This window comes from Ziziphus jujuba, chromosome 1 (assembly GCF_031755915.1).
Source record: "Ziziphus jujuba cultivar Dongzao chromosome 1, ASM3175591v1".
Classification (NCBI taxonomy): Eukaryota; Viridiplantae; Streptophyta; class Magnoliopsida; order Rosales; family Rhamnaceae; genus Ziziphus; species Ziziphus jujuba.
In genome coordinates, this window is record NC_083379.1 from 20,615,145 (window position 1) to 20,635,546 (window position 20,402).

Consider the following 20,402-nt stretch of genomic DNA (forward strand, 5'->3'; position numbering starts at 1 on the left):
ACTTTTTAGAACTTTTGGGATTTTTTCTCCTTAGGATCATTGAAGAATGTATATTTTGCATGTTGTTGCATTTAACACACATTAGGGGACTTGTGGGGGCCAAAAAATTTGTAAAATGTGATAACCATAGGGGTTTCGATAATTACTGATGAAACCTACAGTAATTTTTCCAGCAACTACAAATTGATTACCTTAGGTTTCATCGGTAATTATCAAAGACCCTACGGTAATCAAATTTTTGTGCCAATTTGAGAACTTTTTCAGAACTTTTGGGGTTTGTTCTCTTTAGGATCATTGAAAAATGTATATTTTGCATGTTTTTACATTTAACACACATTAGGGGACTTGTGGGGGCCAAAAAATTGGTAAAATGTGATTACCATATGGGTTTCAGTAGTTACAGATGAAACTTACGGTAATTTTTCTAACAACTACAAATTGATTACCGTAAGTTTCATCTGTAATTACCAAAAGACCCTATTGTAATCAAATTTTTATGCCAATTTGAGAACTTTTTTAGAACTTTTGGGGTTTGTTCTCTTTAGGATCATTGAAGAATGTATATTTTGCATGTTTTTGCATTTAACACACATTAGAGGACTTGTGGAGGCCAAAAAATTGGTACGGTAATCAAATTTTTGTGCCAATTTGAGAACTTTTTCAGAACTTTTGGGGTTTGTTCTCTTTAGGATCATTGAAGAATGTATATTTTGCATGTTTTTGCATTTAACACACATTAGAGGACTTGTGGAGGCCAAAAAATTGGTAAAATGTGATTACCGTAGGGGTTTCGGCAATTGTCGATGAAACCTACGGTAATTTTTCCAGTATCTACAAATTAATTACCTTAGGTTTCATTGGTAATTATCAAAGATCCTATGGTAATTAAATTTTTGTACCCATTTGACAACTTTTTCAGAACTTTTGGGGTTTTTTCTCCTTAGAATCATTGAAGAATGTATATTTTGCATGTTGTAGCATTTAACACACATTAAGGGACTTGTGAGGGCCAACAAATTGGTAAAATGTGATAATCATAGAGGTTTCGGTAATTACCGATGAAACCTACGGTAATATTTCCAGCAACTATAAATTGATTATGGTAGGTTTCTTCGATAATTATCGAAGGCCCTACGGTATCAAATTTTTATGCCAATTTGAGAACTTTTTCAGAACGTTTGGAGTTTTTTCTCTTTAAGATCATTGAAAAATGTATATTTTGCATGTTTTTGCATTTAACACATATTAGGGGACTTGTGGGGGCCAAAAAATTGGTAAAATGTGATTACCATAGGGGTTTTGGTAATTACCGATAAAACCTATGGTAATTTTTCCAGCAACTACAAATTGAATGCTTTCACTTATTAATGTTATTTTTTCTCTTACTTTGTCAACAATTATCATTAATAAACCTAGATTTAGCATATTCTCGGTGGAAACACACACGATTGAAGTTGTCGGATGGAATTGTGGTGATTTTTTTACAACGGTGGACAAATGTCAATTACCGACGATGCATCGGTAATTACCATTGGGTAGCAATAGCATTCGTGAAACAGTAAGAAACCTACAAAAAACTGAACACAGAATGATATTTTAAAAACACAATACGACGGATGACTTTGCCAACAAAGCAACACATAAAACCAACATCTATTATGCCAAAACACATGTTAGCGGTTGAGCTACTAATTGCATTCCCTACTACATTGCATAACACATGAATACCGCATAACATGCCCCCATTGGCTTAATATAGCGTAGAGCAATTTATGGTCCTTCAGTTGAATGGTGCTGTTGGTTGGTAGTGCGATCAAGAGGTACGGCGGCCGAGCATGATCTGCTGCTGTGACCAATCTGTTTGCATCCCCTGCATCTATATTGAAGATGCTCCTCTCCTTGAGATTGAATCCTCTTCTTTCTTGGTCTTCCTGACTGTTTGCCAATCTTAGGTGGAAGTGCAAACTGGTTTATGACATCATCTCGAGCATGCCACTAACATTTACCTCCAAGTGGATATATGGTTTCCGAATATGCGTCACAGAGTGAGTCAACTTAGTAATGCACCGAGCAAAGGATATATGGAGAAATATGTCGATGTTTACATGCTTCAATTGCATGGACATAAGGAAATCCATCAATGTCGAATTCCTTGCATGAGCATGTCTTATTTTCTAAGTTGACTGCTCCAACGAACATGCCATAGCCAACAATTTGAAACTCGTATAAGTTCAATGGAATAACACATAAGCCTCTGCCATTATTTGAGCACTCTTGCATGATATTTTCCAACCAATTAGTAACAAGAGTTTGCATTGTAGCTGCGTTATTTGGACGTTCATACCCCTTGTTGATTAATTCTTCAATCATGTCTGCAAACAAAACAGCTCAAAAACATTACAAACTCTAGTATTGCCCTTCCTCCTCATGATAATTATAGTAGACCATGCCTTCTAACGCAAGGAAAAAAAACTGCTAAATTATAACAAAACCAATATAATATCAACCAATATAATATTAAACACAGTAATCACATAATAAAAGCATTAAAAGTTAACTAAAGACTATAACTGTGGATATTTAGATATCATAAAACATCAACAGCAAGTAGACTTCTCATATAAAACATTTAATATGTCCCCAAGAAGATAATAATCATCAAATGCGGCTCCTACCATGGACCTACCAATAATCCAAACCACAACAACTGTGGTCCTTGTGGTCCTTAAAATTTTGAATAGAAACCTAAAGTGAAAGAGCTTCATGATATCATAATATGCTGACAACATAAATGCAATTGAGTGAATAATCTTCCACCAGTTCCTTTCACCCTAAAGAGAAAAAAGTTCATCCCACATAACAAATAGCAGGGAGGATTGAGCATTTCTTAAAAATTAACAATGTTTCAGAACATGTGACAAATAAATTGCTTAATTTTTAAAATCCTAAAAACTAGTTATTAAGTGCACAGGAGAAAAAAGGTTCTTAGATAAAGGTGGAAATTCTGTGGTTCGGCAAAATAAAGTAGAAAGCTAAAGCATAGATATTAATTTGAACATTGTTATATAGATAATGAGGATCCATTAATAGTTCCAACAAAGTCAGAGATCAAAATGCCAACTCCTTGTGTGTAGAATGTACAAATATACAACAATGAAAGGAACTCAATGTTGACTTTAATTTGAAGGTCAGCAAATATGAATTGAACAAGAAGAATATGGGTAATAATACTATTGCACTACTTTGACCAATATAGGAACCAAATGGACCTCCAAAATTCAGAACATCTAAATTTTTTAGTTTGGCTAATGATGAAATGAGGAAAAGCAACATCTAAATTTTGAAGTGCATGTAAATGTTGATATCTATTTATGCAATTTCAATTGGTTTACTCGTTTTTTCATATGAACACCTTATTTTACATTCATTGTGATTTTGCCTGTTTTCTAATATATTTTCTTGGCTTTTTTCCCCTTAATGTGTGTGTATTTGTCAATCCAATAGATAATATAGTGGTGGCTAACTTCCAAAAAGCATAATTGATTCGCAGCCAAACCGAGGAACTCATATAAAATGTCTTCCTTGCACAGCTCCCATAGTTTTCTATTATTATCATACATTAACCTATCATTGCATCTTTTAACATGAAGTGCAGAGGGAAATGATTCCACAGCATCGTAACTGGAGTTTGAGTTAAATCAATAAATGAAAGCCCCAATGGACTATTTAAATCAATAAACATGTATGAGAAATGACTAAATTAGAAGGGGATAAATACAAAGAATATCAACAAAGAAAATGGAGAACAATATTTGTGAAGTATCTCTTTGACACTAGAATAATTTACTTGAATAAAAGATATTAAAGTAATAATAATAATATAAATAAAAATAGAAAGAAAAATGCATGCTGATACAAAAAAGTAAAGGAAAAATAAAGTGCATTTACATTGGATATTAAGTGTTATGAAGTGGTATGAATGCAAATACTTTAAATCGAAAAACTCATTCATAGAACTCAAAGAAAGGCACTGAAAACAATATCGCTAAACAATTCACTTCGTAAACCATGATTAATGCTGCAGAATAACACTACCCCAGGAAAACTTAACTCGTAGAGCCCAAATCCAACTAAAGCTACCAAAGGAACAGCTGAAAGTGGACTCACAAACTTGAAGAATAGATATAGAAAATCTAATTAACAACAGCTTCAGAATTCCAATTGTTTGTAGGACAAAACTATTTTGGAGAAAACATTAAAAGGCATCAGTGCAAACACTCAACAGCCTTAACAAATATTTGACAATAGTTTTTGTAGTCAAGTTCTATTACTTCTCCAGTTCCCCTTTAGAATGAGAAGCCAAATTTTAGAGCTTCAACTTTTTAGCTTCAACTTTCCTCACTTCCATTTTCTCACTCCACTTCCCAAGCACAACATATATGTTAGACAAAATTACATATGTAGATATTGGCTTAGGATTTAAACTAAATATTTTCTTTGCTAGACAACATTATATAAGGTTAAGCACATTCAAACATAAGACCAGCTAACATTAAATAATTATCAACATAAAAAATTTAAGCTTTAAGAAAACATATAGTTTTAACAAGAATGAAATAGCAAGTGGGATGCTTATTGTTTATTTTTATCATTTCTATGTTCACTACCATTACTATGGTTCTTTTCGTCTTTGCTCACAATAAAAAAAAAAAAAGAAGAAGGAAATGACCTAAAATGGGGTTTGCAACCAAAAAATGAAATAGGAATAAAAAATTGTAAAGTCTTGAGAAAATGTTCCACCAATAAGTGGTGGATTTTGAATTTTTAATCAAAAAGGTGATAGGGAAGTGTACCATAAATGTTTATAGTGCCCTTGGGTGGTTCCTTATCAGATTTCTTCACCATGGGATCAGCACAGACAACAACATAAATTTTCTTGTATAGTTCTTCAAGGTTATCTGCTTAATTCCTTCTTCTATGTACTCATTAAAGGATTTCACTCAACCTTCCTGCTAATGTCAAAGAACTTGGATGAATATATACCACAATGATGCATATGATATTTCGTGTAGTAGCCAATTATAGTAGCTTGTGTAGGAACCTCGGAAGATAAAGTATTGAGGTTATTTTTCAATCACATAAAGTGCAATGCACCCATAACTCATTGGAAGAAACTTAAATTATCAATCAACAAAAAGGATGAACATCTTGACTTTTAAAATTAATATTATCAGACAATAGAAAAGCATGATTAAGTAAAAAAGGAAAAATAAAAAGTTCTTCAACAACTCAACTAGAAAAATGTATTCTGATGTGTTACTTCAAGACATTGCATCAAGCATTCTACTTGGCAGTCTGTCTTTGAAGAAACAAGAGCATGCCTAGAATAGGGCAAAGAAATGAAAAAGGTAAAACTAAATATTTAGAAATATTCAATCAGAATGAGGACACAAATTAAGCAACTCATACCTACCTAAATGCATAGATGCAATAGGTCCTCCATATCCAAACATGTCAAAAAAGGGCTGCAAAATCAAGATATGCTTAAAAGATAAATTTCAACGAGTAAACACTAAGAAGACAGTGGACACAGGACATAACTTACAAACAAATTGTACTTCGAATATGTAGGAAGAAATGCACGCTAATAAATAACCAAGAGAAACAAAAAATAAGATAAAGTACATATACAAAATAAGAGGTAGATTTCTCTTTATATTAGAATGAAACATACATGCACAAGCTACAAAAGTTAGTGTCAATTTTCACCATATAAATAAGTGTATTCATAAGATAAAAGCAAAATAAAAAGATTTTGAAAACAAATTTTACCATAAGGTATGGAGGTTTTAATTGTATTGCCTGTCTTTTTGAAGACCTGTGAAGTGATGCGCCCATCTTTCCCCTGTATAGAATATATGTAAATGACACCTTTTGAGGAACACAAAAACCTCACAGAACATGGAAATCAGATTTAATAAATGACACTTATTATCATAATAACAGTAATGAAAAATGTATTTTCTTGTAAGACTGCTTAGGGTTTTAGTTCTTTCACAAATTCTTCTTCTGTTTGACTAGTGTATCCACTTTATAGGGAAAACAATTTCTTTAATTCATTATGCCTCTTTGAAGTACCAATAGCTTGTTCAAGAAATCACATCAAGAATGAGCATTAAAAAGAAAATATAAAAAAGAGCACATAATGAATATGAAATTTGGCCAATTAAACACTAGAACAGAAGAAAATTAGCCACCAAATCTATAGGACCCTATTATGAAACAGATCCATTGACGAAGTCCAGGTCCGAAGGGCCAGCATAAATTAATTGGAAGTCCAGGTCCAAAGTGATAATATAATGAAAACTAATGAAAAAAGACTTGGTTAACTTTTTAACATTTGATGAAAAAATTTGTTAGTGGGTCATTGTAAAGAATGACATGCTAAACTTCCAGAAGAAAAATCTTCACCTCTGCCGCACCAAAGCTTTCCATATAACCATTGGCAAAAAACATGTTCTACTTAACAGCTTAATGATAATGATGGAATTCTAAAACATAATATTATCTCCTTATTCATGCATTCAAAGTATAAACCAGACCAGAATTTCTAAATCGAAAAAAGTCAAAAAGGGATGAAAGGAGAAAGGGCAATGCTTACCTGCTGTGGTTGGTTTGTTATCTACCCTAAGAACACGTATCGTGAGGATAGGTTTGAGGGAAGATTGCAAAAAGGGGTTGTGTTGACATGGCATAGGTTCCGACCACCGTTTGCCCTACTAATAAGTTGTGTAGATAACCGAAGCCGTGAAGATGAGAAAGAAAAGTCGCCGGGAGAGGGAAGAAGTTGCTGGAAGAATTTAAGAGCTCCTAGAGAAAGAGAAAGTGTGAGGCAAAAGAATCATGTGGAGAAGAAGGAAAAGGAAATGGAATGGAGCAAAAGAAATATCAAATAAAATAACAAAAAAACAAATAAGAAATAAAGAGAGAGAGAGAGAGAGAGAGAGAGAGAGAGAGAGAGAGAGAGGGGCGGGAGGGAAAGTAGATACGAAATGTGGTATGTGGGATATTGGTAAGAGGAAGAAAAAAATTATAAGTGATTTATAGGGCAAGGGTAAAGTTGGAATATTGAAAAAAAATGTGGACAGACAAAAAAAGTTTAAAGAAAAAAATGTATTTTTCATTAAAACTTTTATAATAAGGGCATTGGGCCAAATACCCCTCGGGCCAATACTCCAAATCTAGTGACCCATTTTCATTTTGACCCAAGGAAAAAAGAAGAATAAAAAGCTGGTTTTTGAGTGGGTCCCTGTTTTTGTAGACAAGGTTGGGTTTGATTCCTATTTGCTTCATGAACTAGGTCTTTTCCGTTTGTAGGCATTGTGGGACATCGATCTGGCCCATTTAGGAAGCAGAATAATTTCCTGATTAGTACAGCTTGAAGGATTCGGACCACCAATAAGACCCAATCAAAGAAAGGTAAGCCTTTATCACCAAAATAAAATAAGAATATTCGCAATATAAATATATATATATATATATAATAATTAATATTTTATCTTACCAAGCATTGGAGTCCTTATTACATGCAATTTGTTTCATTCCAATTACGTGCATTCGCAGCTTATATATATATATATACAATCCTTTCTTGAATCAATCATTTAAATTTAATTCTTATAAATATGTTCAGTCCAATCATACAAGTATAAAGAAATCCAACGAACTAATAACTAATAAGAAATTTTAATTTAATATTATTGATTGAACTAATAAGAGATCAGCTATATTTATAAACATAAACCCATAAAGAAAACAAGTTATGATCATGGTTTGGGTAATTAAGAGAGAGAGAGAGAGAGAGAGAGAGAGGATGGTGATGGGGCCTGATAAAGAAAGTGCTTAAGTTAAAACCGAATCCTTTTATTGATGGACATAACATGCAGATCAATGAGATCTTTGAAAATAGCTTAGGCAACATATAATAATGGTAAAGGTTGTTAACATTCATTCTAATTTTGGACAAACGTCGTGGGATTGCCTTTGAAAAAAGAAAAGGAATGCCTAAGAGAGACACGGTAATAGTAGGCTTTAATTTATTGAGCAACCCCCAAAGCTAAATCTTTGTTTATTTGTTGTGCTACACATTGCAATTATGTCTTATATACGCTATGAGAAAGATCATAATTAGCCTCTTCCCTTGACAGATATAAAGCTAAAGTATCAAAGTGGCTGCAAAGAACACTGACCAAATAATGGTCGACTCTAAATCAATTTTATGGTTTGAGTATTATTATATGTTTCCAACCACATAAACTTTGGGCCACTTGTATTAATCCAACATCAAGTTTTTGCCTTGATTTTATTAGTGGATTTTCTTTCTGGTTAATAGAATATATTTGCCGATTACAAGGACCAAGTACTACCATGCAATCTACTTCTTTTTTTTTGGGTGGTGAATCCATGCTCTGCCTATGAAATGGCATATTATTATTATTATTATTTTAACTTTGTGTATTTTAAACATTATTCATTTATAATAAATTTCCTCTTCTTAGTTTTATATGTGTGGATAATATATCAACTCAATCAATATCATTCTATAATATATATAATTAGAATAAGTATTTCTAGGTACAATTTTATTTTCAAAAAAAATTATATTTTAGTACCTTGTAAAGTTAAATTATTTTGTTTGATAGCTGTACAATTTTTTTTAACGCATGGATATCTCCTATTTTTAAATTATCATAAATTAGTCCAATATGTTAAAATGTTATAGAAACTTTTAAGGAGTCATGTGAAATTGCACTTTAATATCCTATAAAATTATTTTTTATTTTTATATTTTGACAGTTAAATTTATTAAAAAAAAGTTTTGAAAAGTTTATTAAATTAAAAAAAGTTAAAACCAAAATAAAATCTAAAAACTCACGGTATTATCTTGGACATAATAAAATTTTACTTTCATAATATCATCCTGTTCTTAACATATATAAATTGCATTGCTTCGGAACTTGGATTATTAAAAAAAAAAAAAGAAAAAAAAAAGGGATATTGACATCAATGCTTTACCTTCCTCCTTTTTCTTTTTCTGTTTCTTTTTTTTTTTTTTTTTTAACAAAATTGTCACTTGGTTGACACATGAGGCAAAAAAAAATAAAAGTGCAAAGTGTAATATTGTGTAGTTTATGCAAAAATTTTCAAATAAAGAAATTAATGAAAAGTTAATAAACCTTTTTTTTTTATTAAAGAGAATTTTTATTATTGTAATAAATTAGTAAAGCTTTAAAAGATTGCAAATGTAATTTTTGAAAAAAAATAATAATATGTACGTATTATAGAGATTCAAAAAAAAAAAAAAAGTAATCAAGTATATCCAAAATCTATAAAGAAAAATTTCAAAGATTAGTTTTTATAAAACATGTTATTTTATTTATTACATGTATTTTTTATATTTACATTTATTATTTAAAAAATCTTTTAATATTACCTAGAACGTATTTTTTTATAAAATTTTACTTTTCCAAACAAAAATTGATTTTTTTTTTTTATGCTTGTTCAATTTTTTTATTGGTCTTTACTTTTTTTAAAGATATCTATTATATGTAACAAAAAATTATTTTTACTTTTGAAATATTTTTTTACTAACTTATTTAAAAAGCAATACAATTATTTAATATTTTTTATTTTAATTATAGTTTTTTTGCATTTTTCATCCTAAATTTTACAAATTGCATTTTGCACATTCATTTTTTGTCCCATATGTCGAACATGTGATAATGTTATTAAAAAGTTAATAAAAAATAAAAAAGGTGTAAATATATATTAAAAACAAAATCAGAATACAAAAATCCAAAAAATAAAAAAAATAAAATAAAAAAAAAGTAAAGTGTAAAGTACCAAACTATGTATTATTTAAGATGCATTGAATCTTACTTGGAAGGTAAAAAAAATTAAAGGTAGGAAAATGATTTGATAATATATATATATATATATATTTTTAAATATAACGATCATTGTCTTTGCCTGGCTATGGAAAGGCATCAATTTCCAAAGCAATATTTTAAAAAATAATAATATATATATTTTTTTTATTCATTGTTGTTGTACTTTGCATAGTACACTTTTTTTGTTTTCACTTTTATTTTCGGGAAAAGAATTGTATGGTATACTCCTAATAATTTGAAATACAATCATTTTTACCATACATTGCAAGTATCAAGGTTTAAAAAATCAAAAATATACTTGAAATTTTCTCGATATATCTGCTTTTTCATGGGTTGGAAACGAAACTTAGGTTTCAAATTGAAATGGATAAAATTTTCATAATATTTGTAAAAATTTTCAAAATTTTCATTTTCATAATATCCTTCGAAATTTTTAAAATTTTCGTAGAAATTTTCGTCAAAATATCCACATCAAATCCTTAACAATTTGATTAAAAAATCTATAATTTCGACAAAAATTTCTAAAATTTCCATCGAAACGTCGAAAATATCCATGGAATTTTTTAAATTTAATTTTTTTAAAAAAAATTCATAAATATTATTGATATTTAATATAAATTTTTTTTAGCAAAGTAACTTCATTGATGGTTTTTTTGACCATTTAATTGCCTTTTAAATATTTAGTGATAAGCCAAATAGAATAAATTAAATTAAATAACATTAATAAGTTCTATTTATTGAATATTGATAAAGCAAAAATACAAAGATTATGGTTAAAGGAAACTTCAATAAATTATATGAATTAGAAGTTAGAAGAGGTAGTGGCCAAAGGAAATTACCAAGTTGAGAAATTAGATTCAGCTCATTTACTGATGAACAATATTATACACATTCAACACAAGATGAAGATTATGGGAGTAGAGATATAGGTCAAGGAATCGGTGTTATTGGAAAAGACTATATATGTAAAGAGAAATCTATAATGGAGATGTTACAATAAAAGGAGAATTCGATTTCTATGAATTTTGGATCAATGAGGGTTGGAAGTCATTATATAACCCTTATTTAATAGATATTTATGAAATGTCATTAAGTAGCAACTCATGGGTACCATCTCAAATTTAACCATCAGAGAGTAGTAGGTATACACATAGTCAACCAATAATGTAAAATCCATAATGTTGATATATTAATAATTATATACAAAATTATCAAAGAAATACATTTTTTCTTAACTATTTTTTACATTTCACATTCTAAAATCAAAATGAGGAAGTGACTGATGATTTTCAACTACCCAGAAGTTTATATGGTATTAAGATAACATTTATAAAATATAATGTAATTGTAATAATCTTTTTATATATTTTAGTTAATAAATAATTTATAAATAATTTTATCAACTATGTATTTTTGATATATTTTTATTAATAATAATTTATCTATGGTTAGTAATGTTTATTATAAATAAATTGACTAAGAAGAATATAACATCCATTCAATATTTTAGCAAGTTTTATAATCAATTTGATAATTGATGCATTAAATAAGTTAATTCTAAAGTTTCAATTAAAATTTTCATTTTTTAAAATAAATTTATATCATTTTTTTATAATTTTTTATCAATATTCAATACTTTTTGATATTTTTGTAAAAATTTTCTTATTTTGAACTCTTGACATTTTCGTCGATACTGATTTTTTAAACCTTGACAAGTATTAGTTTTTAAAATTTAAAAATCAATTTAAAAATTATATATCCAATCTAGTCCGACTGAATTTGAAATTCTAACAATAAAACATGAATTTCCAATAAAAGTGATATTCTTAATTGTTAAAAATTCATCATCTATAATAATTTATTTACTTTTACCATTTGTAACCAATAATAAATCTTGAGAAATTATTTGTCATTTTATATGAAAAAACAAGTAAAATATAAAATAGGGAATGATTCCCAAAAAAAAAAAATTAAAAGATTAATTAAAATCAAAGTCACATGGGGAAGTACTTTTCCTTAATACAACAATTCCTCAATCTTAATGAAACCCAATTTTATTTTTTATTTTATTAGTATTATGAGAAAATGTATATCATTTGGGTATCTATCATGGAAATTTTTTTGTATTTTATTTTTGCTTTAAGTTTTTTTAATTTACTAATCCTTTTTTTTTTTTACTAAATTTAATTGCAAAAAATGAAAAAAAAAAAAAAAAAAAGGTAAACAACAATTTTATAGGATACTAAATTGCAATTTCATGTTAACCTTTTAAATATTAATAGATTTCAAAAAAAAATCGTACAATCCTCTACACACGCTAATGTAATTTTATAGGATACTAAAATATAATTTTTCCTTTTATGTTACAAACTTTAGTCATCAACTAATATGGTAATGTATGCTAATAGTTGAAAAATGAATAGAAACTAAATATCAATAAGTACAGCATGATACAGGACCATAAAATGATATTATATAGTTGTTATGCAAAAACCATAATAGATATATAAAATTTGTACAAATCATCAACTTTCTTATTATGATTATTCAATTTATTCACCCAAAAATAACTCATAATTATTCAATTTAGTATACTAAAAAGCAATATCAAATTGTACTCATAAGCTTGACTTAATAGTTTTATCATGGAAAATATATCTCCAAGTTATCTTTCAACTTGTAAAAAAACTGCCCTCCCCTAATAATCATAATAATAAAAAGACAGTTTCTAATGGTAATGCAAACATAACTTTATACAATTGCAAAAATTTATATTATTACAATACCCTTGTTATTTTTTAAAAAAATTTTTAACTTTCAAAATAAACCGTCATGCTGTAAACCTTGGAACTTCTTTCAGATCCAAGTTATGGTTATCAATTTTCCTTTCCCAACTGCTATCTTGATTGATAATATTGGACCTAAAGTGGGTCATTCTCTATTTTTCACGTTTTCGTTTAGGAACAAATCAAAGAATAATTATTCGGGCAAAAATGGTGTCCAAAGAAGAAGTTGGTTATTTAGGATTGTGAAAATGGAGAAGTTTTAGAAAGAGCAAAGAAGTTGTTGGATCAGGTTTTGGGGATTCTTCTTCTTCTGGTATTGACTTTGGTGGCCTTTATCGGATGGCCGAAATTCTTTTTGAAAGTGTTACGTAATTGGGAGAAAAACAAATAGCAACGGAAACAAAGAAAGCGAAGAACAAACACACAGTTTACGTGGAAACCCTTAACGGGAAAAACCACGGGCAGAGAGAAGCAAATTCAATATCGAAAGATTTGTACAAGATGAGCCAAATTTCGAGATACCCTAAAAACCCCAATAACGGCCGAACAAAAATACAGATATATATATAGTACAGAGGAAACCCTAAAAACCCTAAAATTGAACGGTCTCGGGCCTATCGGCCCGAGACCTCCGCTTCCACCACAGAGCCCCAATTTTTTCTCTAAAATTTAGTTTCACCAAATGGGTCGCACCGCGAGCTTTTCGGGTCGGGTTAACAAGAATTCGGGTCACAAACTCTAACAGAAAGAACTACAAAAATTGTAAAACTTAAAACAAATATAAAATTAAAAACAAAGAGCCACACCAGAGAATTGTTGGAATCCCACTGAAGATTCAATGGCTATCTCTAGCAGATTGTCGAAGTGGTGGCTACTCTTCTGTGTTTTCTTTGGACAATGGGTGACTTTTTTTTTTAAGAAAAGGTATTAAGGGAGAAAAAAAAAATTTTATTTGAGTATTTTGACAATTTAAATATTTTTGGGGCCGTATATAAATCTTTTTACATTGTTAAAACCATGCTTTAAAATATGCGAAATTTTCTCGAATTTTTTATTTTTTTAAAGGCTCGAAATAAAATTTAGATTCCTAATGAAAATTGATAGAATTTCCATTATATTGATTAAAATTTCTGAAATTTTGCCAAAATTTTCATAGAAATTTCCATAAAAATATCAAAGTCAAATCCTTAACAATTTGGTTAAAAATATATAATTTCTATGGAAAATTCTGAAATTTTTATGAAATTTCTACTGAAATTTTGAAAATATCCATGGAAATTTTTAATTTTTTTAAGAAAATTAATAAATATTATTGATATTTAATAAACTTTTTTTATCAAATTAACTTCATCGATAATTTTTTATCTTTTAATTGCCTTTTAAACATTTAGTGATATAAACAAAATAAAATGAATTAAATTAAATAATATTAATAAGTTCTACTTATTAAATATCAATAAAGCAAAAATATAAAGATTGTGGATTGTATTTTTGAATCTGGAAAATCTTATTGCCGAAAATATATATTTTATAAATGTGAGTAAATAGATGATGAAATATGTACATGAAAATGTCACAACAAGAAGAGGATTCGATTTTTATGAATTTTGGATTAATGAAGGTTGGAAGTCATCTTCATGATCCTTATTCAATAGATATTTTGGAATGTCATCAAGTAGTAATTCATAAGTACCATTTAAAACTCAACCATAAGAGAGTAGTAGTTATGCACATAGTCAACTAATAATGTAATATCCATATGGTTGGCATATTAATAATTATATGCAAAATTATCAAAGAGATACATATTTTCATAACTACTTTTCATATTTTACATCTCAAAATCAAAATGAGGAAGAAACTGATAATTTCAACCACCCATAAGTTCTATTTGGTATTAAAACGATATTTATGAATTATAATATAATTGTAATAATCATTTTATATATTTTAGTTAATAAATAATTTTATCATATATGTATTTTTTGACATATTTTTATTAATAATAATTTATTTATGGTCATTAATGCTTATTATAAATCAATTCACTAAGAAGAATATAACATCCATTCAATATTTTAGCAAGTTTTATAATCAATTTGATAATTGATGGATTAAATAAACTAATTCTAAAGTTTCAATAAAAATTTCTATTTTTTAAAACAAATTTTCATTATTTTTTTATAATTTTGTATTGATATTCGATATTTCTATAGAAATTTTTGTATTTTAAACTTTCGATATTTCCATCAATACCGATTTTTTGAACCGTTGTTAAAACAACTATCCTAATAAAAAAAGGCAATACCAGATTATTATTTATCTATTTTTGTCACTCAAACTATCAATCAATATGTTGACCCAAATATATATATATATATATATATAGAGAGAGAGAGAGAGAGAGAGAGTAATAAATATATATCTAGAGAGAGAGAGAGTGTGTGTGTGTTTGCATATTTCTAGACCAAATTATGAGACCTAAAAGGGTTTTTCTTTATTTGATTACACTGTTTGCCCCTTTTTTATTTTTTATTATCTGGTGGAGGATTTATACACTCAATTTTTATAAGAGGCATGACTTTGCCACAAGGAGGACAGACTCAAATATTTGAATTGGCTAATTAATACCAAGCTCATTATAAGTAAATTAGGAAAAAGGACTAGAATTAACATAATTAATATTAAACGAAAACAGAATATATATCCTAACAACCTTATGAGTTTTTAGTTGCCAAGAAAGAAAGGAAAAAAAAATATATCAAAATAGTTGAAGAAGGCAACAATGGCTACAAACCACTTTGTCTCCCTCCATTTCCATTGGTTCAATACTCTTCAAGCATCTCTCGTAGTAGATGTGTCAAATTTATGCACAATTGACATAGTTGTCGATAATTCCCCATCCATCTGATAACCCACCAAGAAATACAAATGGGTCCCAGTGGATGCCATCGTCAGCTAGATCAACAGTGCATTGCTGTAGAAACCATTATTAACATTTATATCATCAAGCATTAAAATTTAAGAATTCAAAAGGTTGTCAAATATAGATTTAGTGACATACTAAAATTCTATTTAAAAAAAATGAATCGATAATTAAAAAAATATAATTTTAATTTCCATCTCTTGTCGCGATTCAAGGGCTATAAAAGAAGTTTTGATATTATAGATCTAATTTGAGTTTGGTTGTATATATATAACTTGTGAGCCTTAAAAGATACTAGGCAAAAATGGACAAAAGAGTGAACTATACGCTAGAATGGATTGTGATGACCATGGATAAACCAATGTGATACTACCAAGACAAGTGTGGATGGGTGCTACCTTACTGACAAAGGTTACTTATGTCAAATTTCATATTGTTTGGATATGAAAAATGTGATAATTCAAATATAAAATAGATACTTTCTTAACAACCGAAACATTTTCAAAACTGTTGGTTTTAGGGTCAAAAGAATTCTAGAGTTGTTCAGGATGGATGACCCTTATCCTTTCTAAAGTGGAGTGGGTAAATGAGAGACAATACCAATGTGGCAAGAGAAAGGGGTGTTACATTATATATATATATATATATATGTGTGTGTGTGTGTGAGAGAGAGAGCAAGCTCAAGCTGGACCGAAGACTCCTTTGGGATCAACATTCTCCTAGAACTGGAACCTAGTGGAAGTAATCAAACTTTTGAGCACAAAACACACAAGTGAAAGCGGAGCTCTTTTCCTGTATACGGAATCTGGAAGCCCAACTAGCTCATGGAATACCATCACAACCCCACCCTGGTGAGTATGGGCAACTGGACCCAAACTAAACCAATTGTAATGCAAAAATTGAACTTAACCAATTTGGTTTAATCGATTTAATCAGTTTGGTTCATTTGATGTACACCTATGTATAAATACATATAAATTTATATAAGGAGAGTCAATCTTCTATTTGGATCATTATGATGACAACCTATTAAGAACTAGATGTATTTGCAATTTATATGTTTATATGAGTCAATTGATAGAAAACCATCAACATCTCTCTTATCAATTTTTGAATTATTTCAAATTGCTGAAATTTGACTATGCATTTAATTTTTATATATTTAAAAATGTAATTAAGGGTTAACCTTGTTCTTTTGGATTTTAGTATTTTAGTAAATACATTTAAATCATAAATATGTTTTTAAATTTTAGTCTTATAGTAATTTAAGAGTTAAGGATCAAGATGGTATGATAAAAAAACACTAGAAAAATGCAGTATTAACTTATGGCAAAGACAGAGAGTTTGCGTCCAGGTTATTTGATGAAAGGATAATGATATTCGACGTATCATCGTGCTGTTTTAGGAATCAAGATATGAATAGTTTACCTGAGTTGTTTGCTTTTCATTTTTAAAACAACCTGTGTTGTTCCTTAAAGATGTTCTTTTTACCTTTTTGTTTGTGTTTACCTATAACGACGAAGCAAATATCCTTCTAATTGATTCATATCATGGTCAAATTTTAATGAAGACTATATTGTATTTTTTTTATTTATTTTTTTTGGGTAGGGCAATAAATTATGGTATGTTTAACACACACAGAGAGAGTACGCAGACACACATGAGCATTCTCTATGAAAAGCAACTTAAAGGAGTGCAGTGCAAATCCACATGAAAATCTAGTGCATAATACATGAACATTTGGAATCCCACCCTAGTAGTAGTTCCTCTCACTAAAAGCACAGGATCTGGTGTGGGAATTGGGTTTTTGCTTAAACCAAGAAATGTCCAAATTTTATATGCTAAAAAGTGGATAATGTTATGATCCTAGGACTAGGATCTCATATCTTTATGCTGCTGTTTATATCCTCCTGTAGATGCATGGGAGACATTGCGAAGTTTTTTAATGTTTTGGGGAACAAAAAGCTACCAAGCCATGTGACAAGACAAAGAATACCAACCATCCTAAAATGGATTTGGGCCAAAGATATTGGAATTGTCCACTGCATCTGTGGCATGTGTTGTGTTTTCCATAGTATTGCGTTTCTTTTATACCCAAAAAATTAAAAAAAATTAAAAAAATAAAAAAAGGCTGGGATGAATCGTGATGGTGTTTCATGTTCGGGCTACTTTAAGGCCCAAAACTCATACCAATATGTTATTTATTTATCTATTTTCTTTTTTATGGAAACTCGTACCCAATACTTACTAGGTATCCTGAGAAATAGGAAATTTTTACCCCCAAAAAAAAAAAAATGCAAAAAGAGAAATAGGAAATTGTCACCAATTTTTTCACAAAAATAAATTAAATTAAAAAAATTGCTAACGTTAAAGTTTACAGAAAAAAACTTTCCAACATCTCAAATTGTGCATGACATACATATAGGGCTGAATTGCTAGAATGTACGATGAATCAAATGTCTTTACAGTTGAATTTTTGAGAGAAAAAAAAAAAAAAAAAAAAAAGAATGAAAAGGAACCATATGGTGGTGGCTTCTTTACACAATAATTGAATCTATTGGCCAGCAGAAAGAGTCGAGAATCGACAAAACTCAAAAGGTAGCACAGCTTGCACATTATAATGATTATGATGAAAGTTTTAATAGAACAAAGCAAAAAAAAAGCCAGAAATTTTGTGGGTTTGACGCTGAGAGAACTCATAGAAGCACATAAGAGAGAGAATCAATATTTGGCCGACTCATTGAATGTTTTACTAATTTGGCTTGAATAATTTTGAGCTTTCTTCATTGTTTTCAACTCCCATATTTGTTATGGCTAAGAAGCCTAATCTGCAACATTTGATCAAGACAAATCTCCAGTGGGGTCCCACTCAGCAACTTCATCCATGTTGGGGACCATGAAACATGCTAGAGAGGAACCCCAAGTTGCATTTACTCCGACTTAATGAGAAACTTCAATCATCAAAATGTAGAAAAACCATGACTGTTGCAAAATGCAAAATTGAAATTATACAGATGTCAGTGAGTACTACAGAGAGAAATTCCAAGGTGCAAGACAAGGTTTGCGTTGTTGGGTAAGAATGACAGCTCATCTGGCTTCTGGACCCCACAACTTCCATTGAGGTATAGCAGCACACGAGTTGGGTCACACTAGGTAGAAAATTCTAACTGGCACAGCATTGATAAAAGGGCAAAGAGAACTGAGGAGTGAGACGAAAAGGAATTTAATGAGCCATATGCGAAGGCAAAATAGGTTTAGAGAAGAAGCCAAAAACAAAGAGACAAGCCCCATCAAGGCGGTAATCAAAGAAACCACATTGCCTTCTATTGGAGACAAATCAGTTGGGACAGCAAAAGAAGAACTCTGATTTGATTTATCGTTTAATAGAGCTTCTTCACAAATTTGTCCATCTAGGGGTTGATTTAGTAATTTATGTGACTCAATATCAGAATTGGACATTATAAGTATTAGTTGGTAAATTAACATTAAAGTTTTGAACAGAAGAATAACATAAGATCAGCAATGGATTGTAGCCGCCACAGAATTCTTAGTGAAAGTGGTGTTATGTATAATTAGTAAGTGACTAAGAGCAAAAGTAATGTTTTTTTCGGATAAGATAAAAAAGATCAGAATTCAAAACCCTTTTCCTATCCAAATGATTCGAAATGATTTTCAAAATTGAAGTGTTAAAAATCTTCTGTATCAAATTCAGGTAAAAATGAACAAATTTAAGCAACTAAATTGACTGTTTGAAACAATAATGAAGTAAATGAAAAGGCTTAAAACTTGAGCAGGAAGTGGGACAAATAAGAAATGATATGCCCCAAGTGGGCAAAGGATAAAAAGACGAGGAAATGCCTTGGAATAATGATTCGTTGTGCTACAAACAACATTCTGATAGCGATACGACCTTAGAGAGAGAGAGAGAGAGAGAGAGAGAGAGAGAGAGAGAGAGAGAGAGAGAGGCTCTCTGCCCCCTGCACTTTTTCTCTCTCTTTCTCTTTCTCTCTGGGTACGGAATTTGAGCATCCCAATATGATTCCAAACAAAAAGTAGATCACTATGGGGAGGGTTGCAACTGAAGCTGCGCAGCTTCTTTGAAAGTCCAAAAAGATTACGTTTTGCATCTCCATTTTCCTTCAAATTCCATACTCTCCCCATTTCTCATTTCCCATTTTCCAATTTCAACCCCACCTTTCAAAAAGTCCATTCCTTTTTCTATTTCTTCTCATTCCAATCACTCATTAACGAACTCGAAACCCTTTTAGCTTCTATCTCTGTTTCTCTCTCACCAGACGCCGAAAAAGAAAAAAAAAGAAAAAAAGAAAAAAAACAAATTCTTCCACTTGGTTTTACAGTGTGAGAGCCAATTGGGTTCATAAGATTGAGGGAAGAGTTGCATGGGTTCGAGTATGGGTTTTATTGGAAGCCTCCTGTGGGTTAATGCTTGCAGTAGAAAGCAGTGCAAGAGTCTGTTCTGGAGAATGAGAGCAGCACTGAAGAAAGCAGTCAAGAATGGAGGCAAACAGCAATTCAGATTCCAGTATGATCCTTCCAGCTATGCTCTTAATTTTGACGACGGTTTTTGCAAGCAAAGAGAGAGCCAATTTGCATCCTCTTCCTCCCAACATGCAAAACCGGAGCCTTCTTGTTCAGATATAAAAAATACCAACTGGGTTTACATCCTCTGGGTAAAAACTGAATGAAGTGTGAAAGAACAATACCATCAAATTGCTTATT

At 30.0% G+C, this 20,402-nt stretch overlaps 1 long non-coding RNA gene across 1 annotated transcript; it reads right to left on the minus strand.

Annotated features, from left to right (window-relative positions):
• Positions 1-4,866: 4,866 nt before the first annotated feature.
• On the minus strand, positions 4,867-6,851 carry LOC132803543 (uncharacterized). Its single transcript, XR_009638809.1, has 3 exons — positions 6,662-6,851; positions 5,833-5,905; positions 4,867-5,009 (listed from the first exon to the last, which is right to left on the minus strand). It is a non-coding gene; the product is annotated as an uncharacterized LOC132803543 (long non-coding RNA).
• Between the last annotated feature and the right edge of the window lie 13,551 nt (positions 6,852-20,402).